Here is a 24,352-nt window from a genome sequence, read left to right on the forward strand (position 1 = left end):
CAGCTCATATTTCAACCCCTGCTCCTGTGCTCCTCTGATATCTGAGCAGACATCTGGTCTATCAGTGTTCTTATAGTGCTCTGATCTTCCTTCATAAGCTTAGGTATAATGCCATCCTTACAACTAAACAAATGCCATTCTTACAAAAGATCTCTGCAAGAATTGAGATTGTCCTCTTAGTGTTTGGTGTTAAAGAAACTTCTCCAAGAAGTTGACTGCAATCAGATCAGAGTTTTCCCAAGCTTTCCACAACAAAGACATTTTGCCCCAAATCCAATTTAAATAGAGTGGACATAAAGTTCATGTGCAATTTAAAAAGTTTAACACAGTAATTGCACATGAATTTTATGTCCACCTGTATATCTCTTTTATAGAGAAAATAGTGGAACTATCTATAAATATCTGATTATTTGATTTAAATAAACAGTTATTTCTCAACTAATGGAAGAGAAAGCAAAGCTAAAGTCCTTTTATCAGTTACTCTGAAACCAATATATTATACCATGCAAAACTTTCTGTGAGACTGAGTTTGTACTCCAAACTTCCAAAACATCAAAATATCAAATCTTTGCAGTCTTAAGCCATGCAAGTTGGAATTTATTACATCAGCAATAGAAAATTAAGACAATTCAGAAGGTATTGAAAATAAGATAGCATGCTCAGTGCTGGGGACATTAAACTCAGTAAAATGTGCTCCCTACTACCAAAATTTTTGGCAGGAGCATCAGACTTGTTGATTATTGTGTGTCAATCATCAAACCTCAAGAAATACACTGCATATCTTGAAATCACAGAAAAAAGTAAGTAAAATGCTCTGGAAAAATAGTAATTTTGACTTGAATGCAGAATTTAAATTCTCAGATACAAATCCGGATAGATAAGGGCTAAAAATGGAATATTATCAGATTAGGTTGTCCATAAAGTTCATGTACAACTATTTTAAATTACATGTGAACTTTATGGACACCCTGTATAACTGGTATAATAAAAAATAGGAAGGGAGCATCAATTCACATCATAACTAGCTGACATGGCATCACTTTAATCAATCCCAGTCTAAAACCACAGATTTACACCATATTGTGTAGAATTGACTGTCAATGACTAGAATCTCACTTTATTCCAAAAGCTGTAAAAACCCTTTGATTATCTCTAATTTGCCAGCCACACCTGGCCATCCCTCCCAATTCACCCTCCATAGTATAACCAGAGTGAAAACATAGATCTTACCATTTAACTCCTGGGTTGAAAAATTCCAAATAATCCTCAAGTGTCTTTCCTCTTTTCTCATAGCCTCCTGTCTATACTTCAGTTCTGTAATTTTATGATACCACAGTGCCTGATTTATCTTTGTCTCCCTGACGCCTATCAAGGGACCTGGTACGCAATTTAAAATAGTACTAATTTTATATTTTTACAAATAAGTAACAGAAACTAAAATCAAACTTGAGTGAGCAAAAAGTGGAATTTGGCTTAGGCACCTGGGAAAAATTACGGGATGGTTTTCAGAACAAAAATGATGTCAATGGCTGTATCTCCACCATCTGCCCTTTCTTCCTTTGTTGAGTTGGTTTCTGTCCACAGACAGGTACTATGCTGCAGAGAAGGTGGCTGTATATAACCCTACATCTGTGCCTTCCAGTAGAGGTGGACTTCTCTTTGTGAATATGGCCCTGCTTTAGTCACAATTTCACTCTTGATCAGTCATCACAACTGCCCAGTCTGGATGATGACTCATATCTTTGGCTGGGTTAAGAGTAGAGAATAGCTGTCATAGACACAGCTGCAGACCACCAGAACCTTCTATAGTTGGGGAGGGGAGTTTTCCCAATAAATAATAGAGGACTGAGCAGATAAAAATATCAAATACCCATTAAACTTAGTAAGTTTTTGTCAATGGACAAAGAAATCAATGCTTTAAGAGAGTGTATCCACATATGTACAGAAACCATGTATTGTATGATGGGTCCTGAATAAAACTGTATGTTTGAATTTGACAATTAACTTCAAAAAGTTTTACTCAGGACAATACTATAGGAAGAGCTTTCCTCATGGACAAATGCCTTTTGAGAACACGCCGAACAATTGCCTTAGTTAGCCAACGTTGTGGTGAGGCCATGATTTCCTCAAGACAGCTAGCTGAACTTCACTCTAACCTGAAATGTTGTTACTGAAGTGTCTCCCTTTGGGCGACACTCTGCGCTCAAACAAATACCCTTTCCTGGGCTAGAAATTCTGAGTTTGGAGAGGTGACTTAGATTTGACTAAGCAATTCAAATTCAATCCAAATGCCTCTGAACATTTAATTCCAGCTTTCAGGGGAGAAAAATGCACTTATGATGCAGAAATGATACCGTCACAAAGCTGAATTTGGCAGCCTGCTCAGCCACCTCTGAATAGATCTTCCAGATGAGGTTGCATGGTCACAGAGTTCACAGAGGTGTTAAGTACAAAAGCATTCCTGGAAAAAAAAAAAATCTTTGGAATGCAAAACAAGTTTGAAAATTACACTTATGTGAAAAATGAGGGAAGCCTGAAAAGAGAGACACCAGGGACTGGGACCACATTGTAGCAGATACAGTGGCATCATCTGTCCATAGAGGACAAAGCCTCGCAGAGATGCCCTTGTTCAGAAGTGTCTTTGTATACAGGCCAGTCTAGTCCCTAACGGCCTCTTGCCACCACAAAGAGAATGAAGGACATTCAACAAAGGGATAAATAACAGATTTCCTGACTCACCTGTCTTTTCCTGCCAAGTAGCCATCAAAACTTTATATAGTTAGAGAATAACCACAGGCAAACTATATTTTCATAAAATATTCCATAAGCCAGACGTTTTCTAAAAACTGATTTGCTCAAGATTGAAGGAAATTTCCCCAACTATAGCTGCTTCATCAGCATGTTTGTTCTCTCCATGAAGATGACACCAGAGGTGAGAAATACCCTTTCTGAAAATCCTCTTTATTTTGTCTGTTTGTCTCTTGCTATATAAAATACAGATCACTGATTTCACATCCAAGGGCATCACAGAGCATTGTGGTTAAGAACCAGGCCTTCACTGATGGTAGACCAGATTTCAAGTCCCAGCTGTGCCATGCATTATCTCTGAGACCTTGGACAAGTTGAAGAACCATTAAGTCAGGAAACAAAATAGATAACCACTCTGCTTCTAGAGCAGATGGTGACTCTGTGGGAAAAGCCCAACATGAAGATTGTGAAGCATTTTTCAAAGGCCATACTACATAAACCTTGTCCTAAGCAAGACCCCAGCAAGGGGGAAGTTAGAACTTATCCCTACTAATGAAGATTCTATGTAAATAACCTCTGTTGGTAATTACTACCACCAGGAAATGAGAAAGCATATGTTTTGTTTCAGTAACTAACACAGATCCTTTGGGGAATAAGACAGGCAGGCAGGAAGGAAATGAGAGAAAGGAGGTAAGAGAGGGGAGAAAAAACTTGAAGACTTTTAGCAGTAGGACAAAGACTTGCTGTTTCAATATTGGGAGGAGAGTGACAATACCCCATTAATACCTTCTTAACCAAACTCCCTTGTGATTAACAGCACAACACAGCTAGTATCTGTGAATCTTTTTTTTTCTGGTATAGCAAGTATGAATCTTTTTTTCCTAGTTGTGTGTACCATATGGAGATAAGATTCAAGACATGAATTCCATTGGCTTACTGGGTTAAATGTGATGGTAGATATTACTGACATCTGTCAGGAATGTAACTACCCCTGCCATGCCAGATGCCCCATCCTTCTGAATCTTCACTCTTACTGCTCCAAAATTTGCCCTCTTTCTTCCCCTAAGACTAGTGCTAGCTTACCAGGATTGCAGAATAGATCCTGAGCCAATCCAGGCCTGCCTTTTGCGAATAGATTATTAGAATCCAGGAAGAAAGAGAAGAAGAAAGGAAGTACAATCCCCAGCCATCCCCTCCATTCTCTTATCTATAACTTCTTTACTCCCCACCCCTGTTTCCAGGTATATCAATAATATCTCAGAATAATAAAACTATAGGAGTCAGGACAGTGTGGTATTGCCATAAAGATGGGTAATATACATCAATGACACAGAAATAAACCCTTAATTTAGAGTCAATAAAGGCGCCAAGGTACCTTTGGGGTCATCCTATGGGGAAAGGATAGATTATTCAACACTGGTCCTGGCACAGTTGAATATCTACATTTGAGAAAAAGAACTCAAGCCCTTACTTCACGCTATATAGAAAAATAATAAAAGATCTCAAACTATAAAACTTCTAGGAGAAAACATTAGAAAATCTCTGACTTTAGGTTATGCAAAAAGTTCTTAGATAATAGGATGCCAAAACTGAGTCATAAAAGAAAAAAGTAGAAAATTTCCACTTCAAAATTTGAAAGTTTAATTCTGCAGAAATCACCATGAAGAAAATGAGACAAGTCAGAAAATGAAAGAGTATTTGTAAATCATATATCCAAGAAATGACTTAAATCTAAAATATATAAAGAAAAAGAAAACTTTCAACTTAATAAGACTAAAGATCTAATTTAAAAATGGGCAAAATATTTAAATAGATATTTCACCAAAGAATAAATATATAATTAGCTAATGAGCACATGAGAAGTTGCTTGACATCATTAATCATCAGGAAACAGCAAACTAAAACAACAGTAAAATACCACTTCATACTTGCTAGAATGGTTATACGAGTAAAGAATAACAATGTCAAATACGAAAGAATATATAGAAAACTGGAATACTTGAGCTGTTTCTTAAAACGTAAAATATATACTTATCATACAACCCAAACAATTTCATTCTTAGATGTCCACACAAGAGAAATGAAACTATATGTCCACAGAAAAATTTGTATGAGAATGTTTTGGAATAGCCAAAATTTGGAACAATCCAATTGCCCAGTGAATAGATAAAATGTGGTATATGCATATCCACTAGGTTGAATAGTGTTCCTCAAAAATGCAAGTCCACCCTGAACCCATGAATGTGCTCTTAATGAGGAGGAGGGTTTTTGCAATGATCAAGTTAAAAAGTCATCACACTTACTTAGGACAGGCCCTAATCCAGTAACTGATATTCTTGTAAAAAGAAGGAAATTTGGACACAAACATGCACAGAGAAAAGACAGCCAAGTGAAGACAGAAGAAGTGACAAGTTATGCTGCCACAGCCAAAAAATACCAAGGACTACCAACCACCATCCAAAACTTAGGAAGACAGCATGGCCTGGCAAACATCTTGATTTCAGATTTCTACCTTCCAAAACTGTGAATTTATAAATTTCTGTTGTTTAAGCCACACTTAACTTTGTAACATCATTCCTAAGAAACTGATCCAGTATACATTGATACTATTCAGAAATAGAAATGAATGAGTGATACAAACAAGAATATGGGTGAACCTCAAAAACATTGTAACTGGAGCAATTCAGACAATTTTTAAAGGCTGAATGATTGGATGATTCTATTTATATGAAGTTTCTAAATCAGGCAAAACTTGCAAAATAGAAACCAGATCAGAATTTTTCTGGGACTAGGGTTGAAGTGGGGATTTACTGAAATCAGGCACCAAGGAACTTTTCTGGGGTGGCAGTTGCTGGTTCTGAAACTTAATTGGAGTGAGAGTTACAAAACTTTAAAAGTCTACTTAAAATCATAAAATTGCACCTTTTCAATGGATCAATTTTATACTATGTAAATTATGCATCATTAAAACGCTAAAAAGTAAACTAGCAAATTTTTGTTCCTTCTATACATTCTATTTAGTATAATACAGAATTTACCATTTCTTGAAACTGGGTAAAATTGTTTTATCATAGGATTATGGGTTTTTGGCTTATGTGTTGCTATTGGTATTGGATAATCATTTGAGAACCATTATCAGGTTTTTATGTATTTGGTCTATTGAAGCTTTCTTGTGATCATTCTGGAATTTCATATTTTTCTAGAAATTTACTCATTTAACCTAGGATTTTAAATTCTATCTGTTTCAAGTCTCTGTTGTATCTGTAGTGATATCACTTTTTCATTATGTGTCTTGTTTATTTGCTTCATTTTTCTTGATTAATCTTATCAGAGGTCTACTTTGTTAATCTTTTCAAAGAATCAGCTTTTGTTTTTGTTAATCTCTATTCTTCTTGATTTTCCTTATTTTACCATTTTCTTCCTTCTTATTTCTTTGGATTTGCTTACTGTTATTTTTCTAACTTTATGAGCTAAAAAATAAGCTCATTTATTTTTAAGCTTTATTGTTTTATGTTATTTTTAAAACTATAAATTTTTCTGCTTAATGGCATCCATAAATTTTGACATACAGTGTTTTCATTTTTAACATAAATTATTTTGAAATACTTAGCATTCATATATACTAGATATGTTTCAGCTTTTTTGTAATTTATGTTTAATTTTATTGTGTTGTACTCTGAGAACTTAGTCAATGAAATGGATTTACAGTTTATTTTTGTACATGTCCCATATGTGCTTGAAAATAATGTGTATTCTCTGTCGGATATAGAAATTTATATGCATATATTTGTATGTATATTAGCATGAGCTTAATGTATTATTTAGGTCTTTGATACTACTGCTGTTAGTCTCAGGGGTGTGCTTGATTTATGAGTTTTTGAGGGGTATGTATAAAATCTCTATCCACACCTGTTGATTTATTCATTTCTTCCTAAAATTCTGCTTGTTGGCTCTTGATATAACATATAGCTGTGTTATTAGGTGCATAATAGATTAAAATGGTTATATGTGTTTCTTCTATTGTTCCATTTTCGATATATATAGCATTATATTTGTCTTTTTTCAAATTTTTGGTTTTCATTTTTTTATTATTATTATTAAATCATAGCTGTGTATATTAATGTGATCATGGGGCACCATACACTGGTTTTATAGACCATTTGACATATTTTCATCACACTGGTTAACATAGCCTTCCTGGCATTTTCTTAGTTATTGTGTTAAGACATTTATATTCTACATTTACTAAGTTTCACATCTACCCTTGTAAGATGCACCATAGGTGTGATTCCCACCAACCACCCTCCCTCCACCCATCCTCCCCCCTCCCTCCCCTCCCTCTTCCCCATATTCTTAGGTTATAACTGGGTTATGGCTTTCATATGAAATTAATTTCATAGTAGGGCTGAGTACATTGGATACTTTTTCTTCCGTTCTTGAGATACTTTACTAAGAAGAATATGTTCCAGCTCCATCCATGTAAACATGAAAGAGGTAAAGTCTCCATCTTTCTTTAAGGCTGCATAATATTCCATGGTGTACATATACCACAATTTATTAATCCATTTGTGGATCGATGGGCACTTGGGCTTTTTCCATGACTTAGCAATTATGAACTGGGCTGCAATAAACATTCTGGTACAAATATCTTTGTTATAATGTGATTTTTGGTCATCTGGGTATATACCTAGTAGAGGAATTATAGGATTGAATGGCAGATCTATTTTTAGGTCTCTAAGTGTTCTCCAAACATCTTTCCAAAAGGAATGTATTAATTGGTTTTAATTTTTATTTAGTCTATTAGTAAGATGTCCTTCAACTCATTTTCCAGATGTCTTTTTTCATTTTGTTTTTTACTTTTTATATCTTTTATTTTATGGTACTTTGAATATCAGCATACTATCACATCTTTTTAAAATCCAATCAGTAAATGTGTTCTGCTCATTACATGTAATGTATTTTTTTTTTACTTATACACATATCTATTCTTTCTTTTTGCATTTCCTGATTACTTTTTTGTTTGTTTTCTTTTGCTCCTTCATAGTTTCTGTTGAATAAACCAATTTATTTATTTATTTTTTTTGGCTTAAAAGTTACAAATTCTATTTCTGGTCTTACAGTGATAGTTTTTTTTTTTTTTTTGCAGAGACAGAGTCTCACCTTATCGCCCTCGGTAGAGTGCCGTGATATCATACAGCTCACAGCAACCTCCAACTCCTGGGCTTACGCGATTCTCTTGCCTCAGCCTCCCGAGTAGCTGGGACTACAGGCACCCGCCACAACACCCAGCTATTTTTTGGTTGCAGTTCAGCTGGGGCCGGGTTTGAACCCACCACCCTCGGTATATGGGGCCGGCGCCTTACCGACTGAGCCACAGGCACGATAGTTTTAACACACATACATTATTAGTGGCCTTTATCTTTTTCCTAAACTTATATCTAGAAGTGATTTTCAAAATACCATATACACATATAACAGGTGGTAAGGAGCCTGCAACAGAGCGATCATTGGTTAGTGCCCTCATGGGTATATGCTAGGAGAACACCAGTGTTGTAGGCTGACTTGATTATGTTGAATTCCTCACCCCCTGTACCTCAAAATATGACTGTAGTTAGAGAAAGAAAGTTATGAAAATTCTTTTTTTTTTTTTTAGAGACAGAGTCTCACTTTATAGTCCTTGGTAGAGTGCCATGGCATCACAGCTCACATCAACCTCCAGCTCTTGGGTTTAGGTGATTCTCTTGCTTCAGCCTCCCTATTAGCTGGGACTACAGGCACCTACCACAATGCCCGGCTATTTTTTGTTGCAGTTTGGCCAGGGCCAGGTTCCAACCTGCCATCCTTTGTATATGGGGCTGGCACCCTACTCACTGAGCCATAGGCACCGTCCATGAAAATTCTTGTGTTGAATTCCTCACCCTCAGTACCTCAAAATGTGACTGTAGTTAGAGAAAGGAAGTCACTAAGTCAAAATGAAGTCATTAGGTTGTGTCCTAATCCAGTACGACTGATGTCCTTAAAAAGGGATTAGGATATAGATAGTTAAGAAGGAAAACCATGTGAAGACACAGGAAGAAGATGACCATCTGCAAGTCAGGGAGCAAGGCCTAGGGAAGGACTGCCTGCCAACACTTTGATGACTTCTGGCCTCCAGAATCATGAGGAAACAAGCTCTTGCTATTTAAACCACTCTGTTTATGGCACTTTTTTAAGGTAGCCCTAGAAAACTATTGCAATCAGTCTGTTGAGATCTAACTAAACATAAAAGTGTCCTGCAGGTTCACATGGTCCCTTACTGTCCTGCTGTCCAGACCCCACATCATGTTCATATTACCTAGGATCCCAAGAAATTTTCTCATTCTTACTTTCAATATGTCTCTTGCATAAGCTCCTAAATATTTGCACATGTATCTATTTTTTCATTTTTTTCACTTAGGAACTGCGCACTTTTCCAAAAAATATTTTTAACAAGTGCTTTCCTAAGATAAAAAATTTGGGGTCCTTACAAGCCTAGGAATATTTTTACTATCCCTCTCATTAATGGCAAATTTGCTAGATATAAAACTTTATATTCAAAGTTATTTTCTTTCAATATTTAAAAAATACTACTTCATTGTCTCCTTGCATTCTTGCTTTCAGTGTTGAAAAATATAGTATCACTCTGATTCTTTTTTTTCCCCCACAGGTTTTAAAACTTTATTGTTTTAATTAAACATTTTTCTTTCTAATTAGAGCCAATTTGATTACATATAAAATTCCTTCATAAATTCCCTTCTTTGAAGTTTATCCCAACTTGTACAAACCATCCACTACATGCTTAAGCTTTTTGCTTTATCCTAAATTTCTCTCTTCTTAAATAACCAGTTATTTTATTTTAGGATAAAAATTTATCATACAAGATTCTTTCTCATACAATATTATTTCCTTTCTGTTTAACCTATGTTGCCAAAAATGTATTTTTATATCCACAGCTTTCTGTACATCTCTCTTTCCTATTTTTGGTTCCACTTTTGTTTCTTCTCCATTTTGGTAAGAGGAGGTAAGAAGGGGGAGGATCACAGAGACCTGGAGGCTTCTTTCATCAGTTTAACATGTCAAAAGGCCATGTTAGGGGGTAAGATACTTCTAATGGTCTTCACTGTTACTTATCAGCATCTTATAGATGAAAACTATTTTATAATTGTTAGATACATGCTTTCCTATAATTTAGTGTTGATTAGAAATGACCCAGTCATTTAACAAATGTCTTTTATTTAATTTAACAAAACTTCAAAGTTCTAAATTACGTAAAAATTTTATTTTTAAGTATTTAACCCATTTACGCTTACCTACTCTATATATTTATCTTAGCAGTTCACTTAAATCTCAGTTGTTATTTGGATTTATTTTCTGATAACCATTTTTACATTCTGTGAATGATATGTACAGCACAGGCCATGAATCATAACATATTTTTAATTCATACTTTTAAACTCAAAACATCCTACCAAGAAAACAAATTCAAGTATTCTAGTAAGACATGTTATTTTCAACAGCAGGACATCTTTTCTAAGTTTTATGAATATAATAAAATTTTAGAACACATTTTGTTTAAAGGTGTTAACGAATTAGATCCTTCTAAAACACCAATGTATGAAACAAAATTTTTTGACATTTTAGGGATCCAAGGTCCTTGGTTCTGCAAAGCTTAGCCAAACTGTAGGGTACAGAGGCTTTTGTCCCCGTAAAAAGTCACTGAAAAATCACTGACACGCAGCAGATTGATTAAGAGGAGGAAAAATTATAAACTTACTTTAAAGTATCACTCTGATTCTTATTCATTTTAGGTGACTTTCACTTTCTGAAAACTTGTAGAATCTTTTTCTTTGTACTTGGTGTTCTTAGTTTTTATTATAATATGGGAAAGTGCAAATTTTCTGAAACTTTCATGTTTTACAATCCATTATCCCTTTCAAATGGAAGTTGTCCCTCTAAGTGTGAATAATTTATTTCCATTATTTCTCCAGATTATATTATTCTCTATATCTCCACTTTCTTTCTGGGCATTTTATTATAAGACATTGCCATTTCTACTTCCATTATCTACTAGCTAATTTGTCTGTTTGTTTTCTATTTCTTTATATGTTCTTGCTATTTTCTGAAGGAATTTATCAACTTACTCTTCTACTTCATTAATTTCTTTTTCAGTCATGTCTATCCTCTTACTTATCCTATATAGTTTTCTTTCTTTTAACTTATACTTTATATTTCTACTTAGTTTTTATTATTTTGCTTTATATCAATAATATATTACTCGATCGTATGTATTTTAAACTCTTAGTCCACCCCTTATAATATTTCCAGTTCAGAGGATACATGTACCTCTCTCAGATGTCAGTTATTTTGATGCTGGAGCTCGTTTTTCTGTGAGGATATCAGCTACCCTATTGAGTACAGAAGAGTTAGAGAAGAGAGGATGAGTCTTGAAATCCCAGACCTCACCAAAACTCTGAATTTCGTTTTACAGCCCACACATCAGGTAGCACTCCCACGCAGGACTTCACCTTAAATCTCAAGGAGAAAACACATTAGGAGAAAAAAGCCCTCCTAGGTTTAATTCATGAGCCCCATAGATCTGAAGGTTGATGGTAAGATCAGTGCTATCATAAGCACCTACTGTCTTTACTCTCTCAGCAGAGTTCTGCGAGGCTATGACCCCGGGTCAGCACTGTAGTGAAGGGCAGGTGATGACTGTCCTGAGGAAAAGCCAGAAAAGGTCCGCTACCACTACGGGCCACCCTCTTCCTCTGGCTGCCACTGACACACACAAGTGCAAATAGTCTTCTGCCCCTGGGGTGCTTCCAAAGATTATTGGTTGGTTTTATTATTCCTGTACTTCATGTTTCCCTTCTGTTCATTTATATATTTTTCTCCAGCATTAGTTTGCAGGGGGTGGGGGGGGCACCATCTTGGTGGGAACTAGATGCATTCCTACACAGGCTAAAGACAGACTTCTCACAGTTCAAATGCATGTGAAACTGTTCACCTATAACAAATTATTAAGTTAAAGATAATTATATGCCGACCTCCAACACCTTACCCCAAATGTCTTCATTATTATCATCTCTTCTCTTCTATCCAAGAATCAGTCTCTAAAAAAAGAGTATGTCCTTTAACAGCTGAGCCCTGTCAGCCTGTGTCATTCATTCACTGCCTCCCTGTCATGAGCTCCACTTGCCACATTCCTGACAGGATTCTGACAGCTTCTAGGATGTCAGACATGTTTATTAGCATTCGCTTTTCCCTTTAGCCTGTTAAGAATTTGCTGATTGAAACAACCTTAAAACATCTTGTAGTTACAATTAGTCACTAGCACAACGTTGCCCATATTGTGTCTGCTGTGGCAGTAACTGTTTTCCATTTTTCCTCTCAAATCCATTTCAGACTGTCATTTCCTCAGTATTCAGTCTCAGGCATCCTCCGTATTGGCCACGCTCATGTAACAAACACAACTTGGTTCCCTCACTTCATACCCCATTAGCTGAATTCCTTCACAGGCACACTCCCCCTCAATTAGCTTTGGAATGCTGTGTAGAGGAAATAGCACTAAACTGAGGGGGGTCAAGTCTCAATCTGTGCAAAATCATTTCATTTTCCTTAGTTTTTTACCTTTGAAATGGGGTGAAAGTTGGAAAAGCTTGAAATAAATTATTGTCAATGTTCCAAATTTTAAACTTCTGCAATTTAGTTTACAGTTATCCACTCTCTATTTAAGCTTAAGGCATAGTTATTTCTAGAGACATAGTTCCAAATAATGCAGCTTTCTGATGACTCTTTCAAGTTATTCTTTTTTCTCCTTACATCATTTAGCACATTTCACCTCTAGAAAAGCAGTATAGATGGACATTCTGTCATCAGTAATTTCTTTTCATTAGCACAAAAATGTGTGTTTAATAAATTAATGAAAACCTTGCCCAACAACAAAAAAAATGTAAGTTCAAAGTTGGAGTTTTTATTATTGCAAATTAGCAGTCCACTTTCTCTAATTCATCACGATGTTTCTCTAAAAACATTACCACGGCTAAGTTCCCAGCACTATCTAGATCACCATCTCTGGTCAGTTTGAAAATGATAGAAAATATATTCCTTTATGTCTTTATCAAGCCTTGATCAATGAACTAGAAATCAGAGTTCTGCTTATCTGGAAATGCTCTCAGAAAGGCACTGAATTATCATGAAACTTGAGGGCTTGGGTTTAATGCAAATGTGGGACAAAGGATGAAACTGGTTCCTATTTTAGTAAAGGCAGTTGTCTTTTCCAAATATGATTGAGCCAAACTACTACACAAACTTCACTCGTCAGGCTCTTAGCACAAAGCAAATACTACTGCAAGTAATGTATTTCTCAGCATGATAATGTTTGTAGCTTCTGGAAGCTACAAAGAGAATTTCCTCAGCTCTCAGGAATGACTGCATTTGTGAGAGCACTAGGCCAGTACTTCAAAGTAAAACAGAGACGTCTCAGCCAAGTGGTCCCAAAGAAACACTCAGTTTCTCTCTTCCCCAGTGATTCTTCAGGCCAACTCCCAGAATTCCAGCACTAAAGTCATTTTTATACTGGGCTCCAAAGTTTTACTGTTTGTTTGATGTTCTCCATGAGCTTACAAAAAAATTAATAATTCCCTTGTGACTTTATTAAATGAAATATATACATTGTCTATAATAATATTTGGAATGTCATTCTGGTCACTATAATTTGTGAATTCCAAAATTGCCTTACCTTTGTCTAAAACATATCCTCCCTACACTCGGCTATACACAATGCACATTTTTAGTATGGACAAGGAGTCAGCAAACTTTTCCTAAAAAGTGCCAGATAGTATATTTTTTTGGCTTTGTGGGCTATAAGGTCTTTGTCACAACTATACAACTCTGCCATTGTCACTCAGAAGCAGTCATAGGCAATATGTGAGTCACTATGAAAGTTTTGAGACAGACTGTGTCAATTATTTCACTTTCAAAAAACACAGTCATCAGTACTTTCTGGTTTACCTGTGGAAGTTTCAACTTTGTTAGTTTATTGGTGCTGCTGAGGTTTCATTTATTTGTTTCTGTCTGTGCAGATTTTATGTTTCTCAATTTTTGTGTATCTCAAAAATTTCATAATGACTCACCCATGAATGGCTGTTCCCCAATAAAACTTCATTGACCAAGTAGATGTAGCTTTGGCCCATCAACCAAGTTTGCTGCCTCCTACTCTGGGTAACCTTTTCATAACAACAAGATCAGATAATATTGAATATAATCTAAAAATGAGTTGCATTTTTTTATTTAACATATTATTAAACTCTCCCTAAAGACAAAGACTACTTTGTATTTTATTCTGACATAGCCAAACAGAGAAATATTCTAGATTAGGCTTTCTCATAATGGAAATTTCATACAGTTTTGCCAAAATACATAACAACTAGTGTTTATTTAAGGAATAATAATTTATAAAGCTCTTTGTTATACTTTATTTCATCTAACCATCAAAACAACTCTATGAAATAAGTATTTTTTTCTTTCCCTTTTGTAGAACTAAGGAAACTACATAAGATCAAGTTTAATGATTCACTGAGAAATCGTTACAGCCAGAAATTGTTGAACTCAGGTCTGACACCAAAACCACATCAACTTCACTGTTCCAAAACTAAACAGTAATGGCAAAATTATCAATCATGCTTCCAACAATAAGCCTAATGACATTGTTCAATGAGTTCTGAATCCATGTGAAAATCCCATTCAATCAACAAACATTTCTTCATTTAATATACAAGGCTAACATGAGAAATTGCAAACTAGCATATGCTATTGTATAGCATATACAGTATTCACCAGACAAAAGCATTCTCCTGATATACATCTGATAATGCACCACATTTTTAAAATAAGGTTATTGTAATTATTTGTTTTAGTAGCCCTTTCCTATTCCCTGGTAATGCCAATTTCTTTTTCTAAATATTAAATAACTATATTCTAACAATCCATTTTACAATTTTTTGTCTGGAAAAAATTTCAGATGTATTTGTCTATAGTTTCTATATTACAGACTCACATGTTTTGGCATTTCTCCAAGTCTTCACACTGAAATGATTCTGTTATCATATCTTCTAGTTTTTCTACTATACAAAGTTAATGGTGTCTAGGCCTGAGACAGGAACGTATTGTGAGCTGCGAATCTTTCCAAACTTGAATCTCAATGTAATCTTAAGCAAGTGAATACAAAATTTTATCATTTGAAGACTGTCCTCCTTGAAGAAAAAAAAAATATGAGAGGAAAAAATTCAAATGGTTCTCTGCTTGGATAACTTTCCACCAACTTCCCCCCAATAGAAATGTCATTCTTTACTATTATTATTATAAAGATAACTGTTTTAAAATTGTTACTATAAAGATAACTATTTCTATGGTTTCAGAATTGTTTTAAAACCTCAGTTCATCAGCCAACCTTACACTTCATTTCTCATTTTTATTAGCAGTGCAACTTTTCATCTATTTACTCTAAGATCCATACTTAAGCCCTTATCTTCTTAAAATATGCTATAGAAATCCAAGGACAAAGGAGAAAAAAAAATGTTTTCTTTCATTAATAAGCCTTGTTTTTTTCATTTAAATATCAAATAAAGTTTTTTTTTTTTTCAATTCCCTGCTTCTGTAACTCAGTAGAGGTGTATTCAGCAGGAAAGGTTTGTGACCCTCTCTGTTGATTGACTCACCCTCTCTGTCAAAGTGCCATGTGACCTTGCATGAATCTCTAAGCCCCCCAGAGTCATGTCATCTTATTGGGGTTCTCCCAACATCAGACTCCGAGACAAGAATTTTTGTGTGAGTAACTTATTTGTGGTAGTGAGGGTGATGGGAGGAGGAGAGTACTGTGCGCCAGTAGAGAGCAGGCCAGGGAAGGGAACGTTGGTGAACAGTTGTCTGCTCAGGCCACTGGGGCTCAATCCACCCCAGCCCCATCCAGGACTCTCTGAGACACTGTAGGACACAGCCCAGAATTGTCCCACCAGAGGGGAAAGAAGCTGAGAGTTCACACACCTACTGCCATCCTTCACTAATTGGGGGCAGCTCCTGAGGTATTAGCTTTTCCGCACTTCTGACTTGCTCTGAGGCCATTGGCACCTCACACGGACATCCAGGAAGCTGACCTTGTGGAGAGGAACCATTTGCAGGTAACTTTTTGAGAAGAAAAAGGTATGTGAACAGGGTATAAACAGCATTTGCTATACTCAGTGTTCTTATTTTTTGCCTCAGTTGGTTCCCCCCCGAAATGGTGGAGGATTCATCACCACTGATACTGATGCACTGCTTCATAATTCACAAAGTGTTTTCATGGCATTTTGTAAAACATTTCTCATGTCCCCAAGCAAGAATTTTATACAAGGATGTCCATAAAGTTCATGTACAATTAAAAATTGCACACTATTTTAAATTGTACATGAACTACGTGGACATCCTTTATAATAATGGTCTCCATTTAAAATATGAAAACCTGCGGCTTAGAGAAGTTAGTTCCTTTGCCTCACAAGACAGAACAAATAATTAGCAAAGATGGGATTCAAAACCAGATCTGCTAGGGATTCTAGGCTTCTCCCACCATTATGTGTGTGAATGTGTTGTCAACTACAAACTATTCCTGGTATGTAAAGCACGGTTACTCCTCAGGAGGGGTCACACTAACAAAACAAATTCATAAGCAAATATTCTTCCTGTTTATCAACTGTATGTGTGTGTAGTATGTACAGTTTTTTTCTAAATAATCAATTAGTAAAATGCCGGAATGACACAAATACAAGTGCTTTCTGACCTTCAATTCTTGTGTGGGCATCTGCACTTCCATATGCAGCCTTGTGATCAGCTACTTTCAGAACCACTGAATTACCTTGAGGGAGGTGCATAACAGAAGGTAAGTCCACAAGGTGCCTCCAGGGACAAAGTTAGCAATTAAGTAAAGGATTTATGGAAAGACTGAGAATTCCCTCATCCATGTAGACTTGGTGCACACAATCCTTTTCTCACTGGATCTAAGAGAAGATTAAATCAGTCCACAATCTGTATATAATCCTGGCCACCTAAGAGTTGATTGACTCACGGCTTCTACTCAAGGGACTTCATTCACCAGAAGAGGGTCTTAAGGTTTCCTCTATAAAGCAAAGACTCAAGAGAAAATTAGCACAGAAATAGTGTAGTTACTAAGCAAAATATTTTTATTCATCTTGTTTATATTACTGGCTTGTTCTAAAATTATTCATGTTCCTGCAAGCAAGCAGTCATATTGGGGTTTTTTTTCTCCCAAATAATACTGGCCCATTTGCTTTTTACCTTGTACAATTATTTCCCTTCATTTATTAGATTTCTTTAAACATGCCCACTGCTCACAGGCCTCTGGGCACAAGTTCAAAATTAAATACTGTAATTACATGAAATTCAATGGCCAACGAATATAATTTCATGTAAGAGAAGGATGAGAAAGAGGGGTAGGGAGTAGAAGGAGGTCATCAGAAAAGCCAACACCAAACCAGAAAGGTACATCTTGTCCTTCACTTGGTAGGCACTAAGGGTGAGAATTCAGTAATTAGCAGACTCTTAAAGCCTGAGGTTGGATTTAAATGTAGATGCCAGCAGTTTAAAGTAAAGTATAGGGGAGGAGTCAAGATGGCCAACTGGAGCCAGCTTTCCACAGAGGCTCCCATCCAGAAGAAGAGTTAAAGAACAGAAGTTTAGCAAGTAAGCTAATTGTTTGGAGCTGAGCCAAGAGAGAAGATTGAAGAGCACACATCACCCCTGCTGAGGTGAGCTGTGGCCCCAAGGAAACAAACAATAGGTACAAAACCCATCGCAAAGCGGACAGGACTCTTCTTCCTCATGAGGACAGCTCACAGTGTACTTTCTACAAACAAGCAAGCAGAGTTCAGATCTCTTCTTTTTCTATTCCACAGAAGAGACCCACTAAAAACTGGATCTCCTTCCCCAGAGAGGACCCACAGGGTGCATGGCACTCTTCCACCAAGCATAAAACTGAACATATACTCTACCACAATTTTGAACTCCAGGTACTTGCCTCCACTCCCACTCCAAATTCTGGAATCCTGTCCCCCGCAGAGTCCAGATTCTCGGGCATTTTCTCAGAGGTATGGAGAAGGCATGGGCTGTTACAAGTCTGTCCTGAATCAGTGGCACATGTGTAAAGCCAGGACTGGGGTGTGAAGGAGCCCTATGGGAGAGGGAGAAACAGTGCACAACAGCTGCTGTAGCGGCAGCAGGAAGAATAGGGCTCACATCCCTGGTGATATTTTGGAGAAACACTTCCCATCTCTCTTAGCAACCAGAGGGAGCCTGGCCTCTACTATGGTGGCAGCTATGGAAATGCAGGCCCTATGAGCAAAGGGTATGCATAAGGCAGTACATGCTCAGGTGGGGTGCAGCGGGGACAGAATATGCGTGTGCAGAGGCAGCATACTACCAGGGTGGGGCTGAATCAGAATTGCTGCTTTTGTGAGCCCAAGATGCACCTGGCCCCCAATGGAGCATAGCAAGGACAAAAGCAGACATGGCAGCAGCATCAGCTCAGGGAGGTGCAGGACCTGAGAGGCCCTTGTGAGCTCCAACAGCACCAGCACCAACACAGAGTGCAGCAGAGACAGAGACACCAGCTCCGTGAGAATTGGTGCAGAGGCAGCTGCACAGGGTGGGGCTGAGTCACAATTTCTGTGAACTCCAACATAACCTGGTCCACAGTGGAATACGGGCAGGACAGAAACGCAAATTACAGGAGAATATAAGTGGCAGCAACTTCAATCTGGGGTAGGGCTGGAACTGAGTGACACTCATGATATTCTACTTTATTTCTCATATCTTTGAGGGCTGCAAATTCTTTTCTCGATGTGCCAAAATCTTCAGTGATATTTTTTTAATTCATTGAATTCTTGAGACAACTTTTGAATTATTCCTAAAAATTTTAACTCCAACTTTACTTTCATTCTGTCAATCTTATTTGCCATCCAAATTTTAAACTCAATTTCTGACATTTGTTTATGAGTGATATCTTCTGGTGTGTCCACCTTGTTGTTCCTTGGGAGAGTTGATCTACTCTGATTATTCATGTTGCCAGAGTTTTCCCACTGATTCTGCCCCATGATTATTTTTCACCATTTCGCCAGATAAGCCGGTAAGGTGAAATTGGATTGGGGGCCTCTGGAGTAGTTATTAACCAGCCCTTTGCCCAAGATCTGGGATTGGTGACTGCAGCTTTTCTCTTACAACTTTGCAAAGGACCCATACAGTACTGCAGCCTGAGATACTGGGGTCCTGCTTGGTGTGGTGGGGCTATGTGGCTCTGTCTTGTATTAAGCTGGTCTCTGTCCAATCCTAACTGTGGGTTGAAGTCTCAGCTATGGAGAAATATAAGCAACTAAGACACCCCACCCCATGCAGGCAACAAGTTGAAAAGGAAAATCAAATCTTCCCACAACAACACAACCGGAGTACCACCTTGGATGGTCCTCAGGTGATTGGCCCAGGTCAATATTTCCAAATCAATTGTCCCAGTCAGCACCAAGTCTCAAGTGGGAGAGTTCAAAAGGTCTCCAGCAACTAGATAGCAGGGGTCTGCTGGCAGCTGGAGTGTGGCTCGCTCTGGTGTGCCTTGGAATCAAAAGGGCTCACCCATGAAATGAGTTATTTTGGAGAAATTGATGCCTCCTTCCCCACCTTACACCTCTGTCACACCCAGTCACTAGTAACCCTGCAGGGCTGTGGCCCAGTTCCCTGCAATGAGCAGATGGCCAGGGTTTGCACCTGCCTGAGTCACTTGTAGATCTATGTCTCCTTGGCCAGGCCCAGCACTCTGCTACCAGCCTGCAGGGGGAGATGAAGCCTGACTACCTCAGGTGCTTAAGGGAAGCTCGGAAGTGTCACTACACTACAAAGTAGAATCCCTTAGTAACCAAATGGAGCAGACAGAAGAAAGGATTTCTGACATTGAAGACAAAGCTTATGAATGCTCCCAAATGCTCAAAGAGTAAGAGAAGCAGAGATTAAAAATAGATCATTCACTCAGAGAGCTGTGGGATAATTTAAAAAAAACTAATATTCACCTTATAGGAATTCCTGAAGGCAACGAGGTTGCTTCTAAAGGCCCAGATGCTCTACTCTAAGAGATAATTGAGGAGAATGTCCCAAACATGGCAAGAGATTCTGAAATTCAGATAGCAGACAGTTTCAGAACCCTAGCATGACTCAGTCCAAATAAAGTATCTCCCAGACACATTATAATTAAATTCACCAAAGCTAATATGAAGGAGAAAATTCTGCAAGCAACCAGACATAAGAAAACCATAAGCTACATGGGAAAGAATATTAGAATGACTGCAGATCTCTCTGCCAAACATTTTCAAGCTAGAAGAGGATGCTCACTGACCTTTAACCTCCTAAAACAAAATAAATTCCAACCCAGGATCCTGTATCAAGCTAAACTGAGTTTCATTTATGATGGAGAAATTAAATACTTTAATGACATTCACATGCTGAAGAAATTTTCCATAACTAAACAAGCTCTCCACAATATTCTCAGACCCATCCTCCACAATTACCAGCACAATCCTCTACCACCAAAGTAAACTCACTCAGAAAGTTTTGATCAAATCCCAACTTCCACAGAAGTGAAAGGATTAAAAATGTCCACTGGACTTTTAAAAAACTCGATAATTAATGTGAATGGCTTAAATTGTCCTCTCAATTAATGTGAATGGCTTAAATTGTCCTTTAAAGAGGCACAGGTTAGCTGACTGGATACAAAAACTCAGGCCAGATATCTGCTGGGTACAAGAATCTCATTTTACCTTAAAGATAAATATAGACTCAGAGTGAAGAGATGGTCAGCTATAATTCAGTCAAATGGAAATCAGAAAAAAGCAGGTGTTGCAATTTTATTTGCAGATACGATAGGCTTTAAACCAACAAAAGTAAAGACAGATAGGTAAGGTCAGTTCATACTTGTTAAGGGTAACACTCAACATGATAAGATTTCAATTATCAGCATTTATGCACCCAACCAGAATGCACTGCAATTTATAAGAGAGACTCTAACAGATATGAGCAACTTGATTTCCTCCAGCACCATAATAGTCAGAGATTTTAACACTCCTTTGGCAGTGTTGTATAGATCCTCCAATAAGAAACTAAGCAAAGAAATTTTAGACGTAAATTTAACCAATCAACAATTGGATTTAATGGATATCTGCAGAATATTTCATCCTAACAAAACTGAATACACATTCTTCTCATCAGCCCATGGAATATCCTCCAAAATTGATCACATTTGAGGTCACAAGTCTAACCTCAGCAAATTTGAAAGAAACTATTCTACATCTTCTCAGACCATCATGGAATAAAAGTTGAACTCAGTAACAACAGGAATCTGCATACTCATACAAAAACATGGAAGCTAAATAACCTTATGTTGAATGATAGGTGGGTCATAGATGAGATTTAGAAGGAAATTACCAAACTTTTGGAACAAAATGAAAATGAAGACACAAATTACCATAACTTCTGGGATACCGCAAAGGCAATTCTAAGAGGGAAATTTATAGCACTGAAAGCCTTCCTCAAGAAAGCAGAAAGAGAGGAAGTTAACATCTTAATGGGCTATCTCAAGCAACTAGAAATGGAAGAACATTCCGATCCCAAACCCAGCAGAAGAAAAGAAATAATGAAAATTAGAGCAGAATTAAATGAAATTGAAAACAAAAGGATTATACAACAGAACAATAAATCAAAAAGTTGGTTTTTTGAAAAGGTCAATAAAATAAATAAACCTTTGACTAACCTAAGCAGGAATAGAAGAGTAAAATCTCTAATTGCATCAATCATAAATGACAAATTTGAAATAACAATAGACTCCTCTATTCAAAACATCCTTAATGAATATTACAAGAAACTCTATTCTCAGAAATATGAAAATCTGAAGGAAATTGACCAGTACTTCGAAGCATGTCACCTTCCTAGACTTAGCCAGAATGAAGTGTAAATGTTTAACAGGCCTATATCAAGCTCTGAAATAGCATCAACTATACAAAATCTCCCCAAAAAGAAAAGTCCAGGACCAGATGGTTTCACATCAGAATTCTACCAAACCTTTAAAGAGGAACCAGCACCTATGTTACTTAAACTTTTCCAAAACATAGAAAAAGAAGGAATACTACCCAACACATTCTATGAAGCAAACATCACCTTGATTCCCAAACCAGGAAAAGATCCAACAAGAAAAGAAAATTGTAGACCAATATCTCTGATGAATATTGATGCAAAAATATTCAATAAGAACTAGCAAACAGAATCCAGCAACACATAAAACAAATTATACAACATGACCAACCGGGTTTTATCCCAGGGTCTCAAGGCTAGTTCAATACATGTAAATATATAAATATAATTCATCATATAAACAAAATTTTTAAAAAGACCATATGATTCTCTCAATTGATGCAGAAAAAGCTTTCAATAATATCCAGTATCCTTTCATAATCAAAACACTTAAGAAAATTGGTATAGGGCAGTGCCTGTGGCTCAGAGGAGTAGGGTGCTGGCCCCATATACTAGAGGTGGTGGGTTCAAACCCAGCCCCAGACAAAAAAACTGTAAAAAAAAGAAAGAAAGAAAGAAAAGAAAAGAAAATTGGTATAGAGGGACATTTCTTAAACTGATAGTGTTCATCTACAGCAAACCCACAGTCAATACTGTATTGAATAGAGTTAAACTGAAATCATTTCCACTCAGATTGGGAAGCAGGCAAGGTTGCCCATTGTCTCCACTACCTTTTAACATTGTAGTGGAAGTCTTAGCGATTAGGCAAGAAAAGGCAATCAAGGTTATCATATAGGGTCAGAGGAGATCAAACTTTCACTCTTCAAAGATGATATGATGGTATATCTGGAAAAACCCAGGGATTCAACTAAAAAACTCTCAGAAGTGATCAAGGAATACACAGCATCTCAGATTACAAAATCAATACTCACAAATCTGTAGCCTTTATATATGCCAACAATAATCGAGCTGAAAAAACAGTCAAGGATTACTCCATTCACAGTAGTGCCAAAGAAGATGAAATATTTGGGAGTGAATTCATGTGTGAGTGGGTCCAACAGAAGGAAACATGGCTGCCAAAGTGTTTGAGTCCATCGGCAAGTTCGGCCTGGCCTTAGCTGTTGCAGGAGGCATGATGAACTCTGCTTTGTATAATGTGGATGCTGGACACAGAGCTGTTATCTTTGACCGATTCCGTGGAGTGCAGGATATTGTGGTAGGGGAAGGGACTCACTTTCTCATCCCATGGGTACAGAAACCAATTATCTTTGACTGCCGCTCTTGACCACGTAATGTGCCAGTCATCACTGGTAGCAAAGATTTACAGAATGTCAACATCACGCTGCGCATCCTCTTCCGGCCTGTGGTGAGCCAGCTTCCTCGAATCTTCACCAGCATTGGAGAGGACTATGATGAGTGTGTGCTGCCATCTATTACTACAGAGATCCTCAAGTCTGTGGTGGCTCGCTTTGATGCTGGAGAGCTAATCACCCAGAGAGAGCTCGTTTCCAGGCAGGTGAGAGATGACCTTACGTAGTGAGCAGCAACCTTTGGGCTTATCCTGGATGATGTTTCCTTGATGCATCTGACCTTTGAGAAGGAGTTCACAGAAGTGGTGGAAGCCAAACAGGTGGCTCAGCAGGAAGCAGAGAGGGCCAGATTTGTGGTGGAAAAGGCTGAGCAGCAGAAAAAGGCAGCCATGATCTCTGCCGAGGACGACTCCAAGGCAGCAGAGCTGATTGCCAACTCACTGGCCACAGCGGGTGATGGCCTGATCGAGCTCTGCAAGCTGAAGGCTGCAGAGGACATTGCATTCCAGCTGTGGCGTTCTCAGAACATCACCTATCTGCCAGCGGGGCAGTCTGTGCTCCTCCAGCTGCCCCAGTGAGGGCCTGCCCTGCCTGTACTCCTCAGGCCAACTGGGCCACAGCCCTGATGATGATTAACACCACCTCCCTTCTGCCCCCACCCAGAAATCACTGTGAAATCTCATGATTGGCTTAATGTGAAGGAAATAAAAGTAAAATCACTTCAGATCTCTAATTATCAAAAAAAAAAAAAAAGAAAGAAAGAAAGAAATATTTGGGAGTTTACCTAAAAAAGGATGCAAAAGATCTCTATAAAGAGAACTATGAAACTCTGAAAAAAGAAATAGCTGAAGATGTGAACAAATGGAGAAACATACCATGCTTGTGGCTGGGAAGAATCAACATTGTCAAAATGTCCACACTCAGCTGCTCGGGAGGCTGAGGCAAGAGAATCGCATAAGCCCAAGAGTTAGAGGTTGCTGTGAGCCGTGTGACGCCACGGCACTCTACCTGAGGACGGTACAGTGAGACTCTGTCTCTACAAAAAAAAAAAAAAAAAAATGTCCACACTACCCAAAGCAATATACAATTTTTTTTTTTTGTTTTTGTAGAGACAGAGTCTCACTTTATGGCCCTCGGTAGAGTGCTATGGCATCACAGCTCACAGCAACCTCCAGCTCCTGGGC

General features: G+C 37.6%; 1 pseudogene across 1 annotated transcript; it reads left to right on the forward strand.

The window, feature by feature from the left end:
* The first annotated feature begins 22,903 nt into the window (after positions 1-22,903).
* Positions 22,904-23,892, forward strand: LOC128596724 (prohibitin 1-like; annotated as a pseudogene). Its single transcript, XR_008383133.1, has one exon. The product of XR_008383133.1 is annotated as a prohibitin 1-like (transcript).
* Positions 23,893-24,352: the final 460 nt, after the last annotated feature.

Source organism: Nycticebus coucang, chromosome 10, assembly GCF_027406575.1.
Source record: "Nycticebus coucang isolate mNycCou1 chromosome 10, mNycCou1.pri, whole genome shotgun sequence".
NCBI lineage: Eukaryota > Metazoa > Chordata > Mammalia > Primates > Lorisidae > Nycticebus > Nycticebus coucang.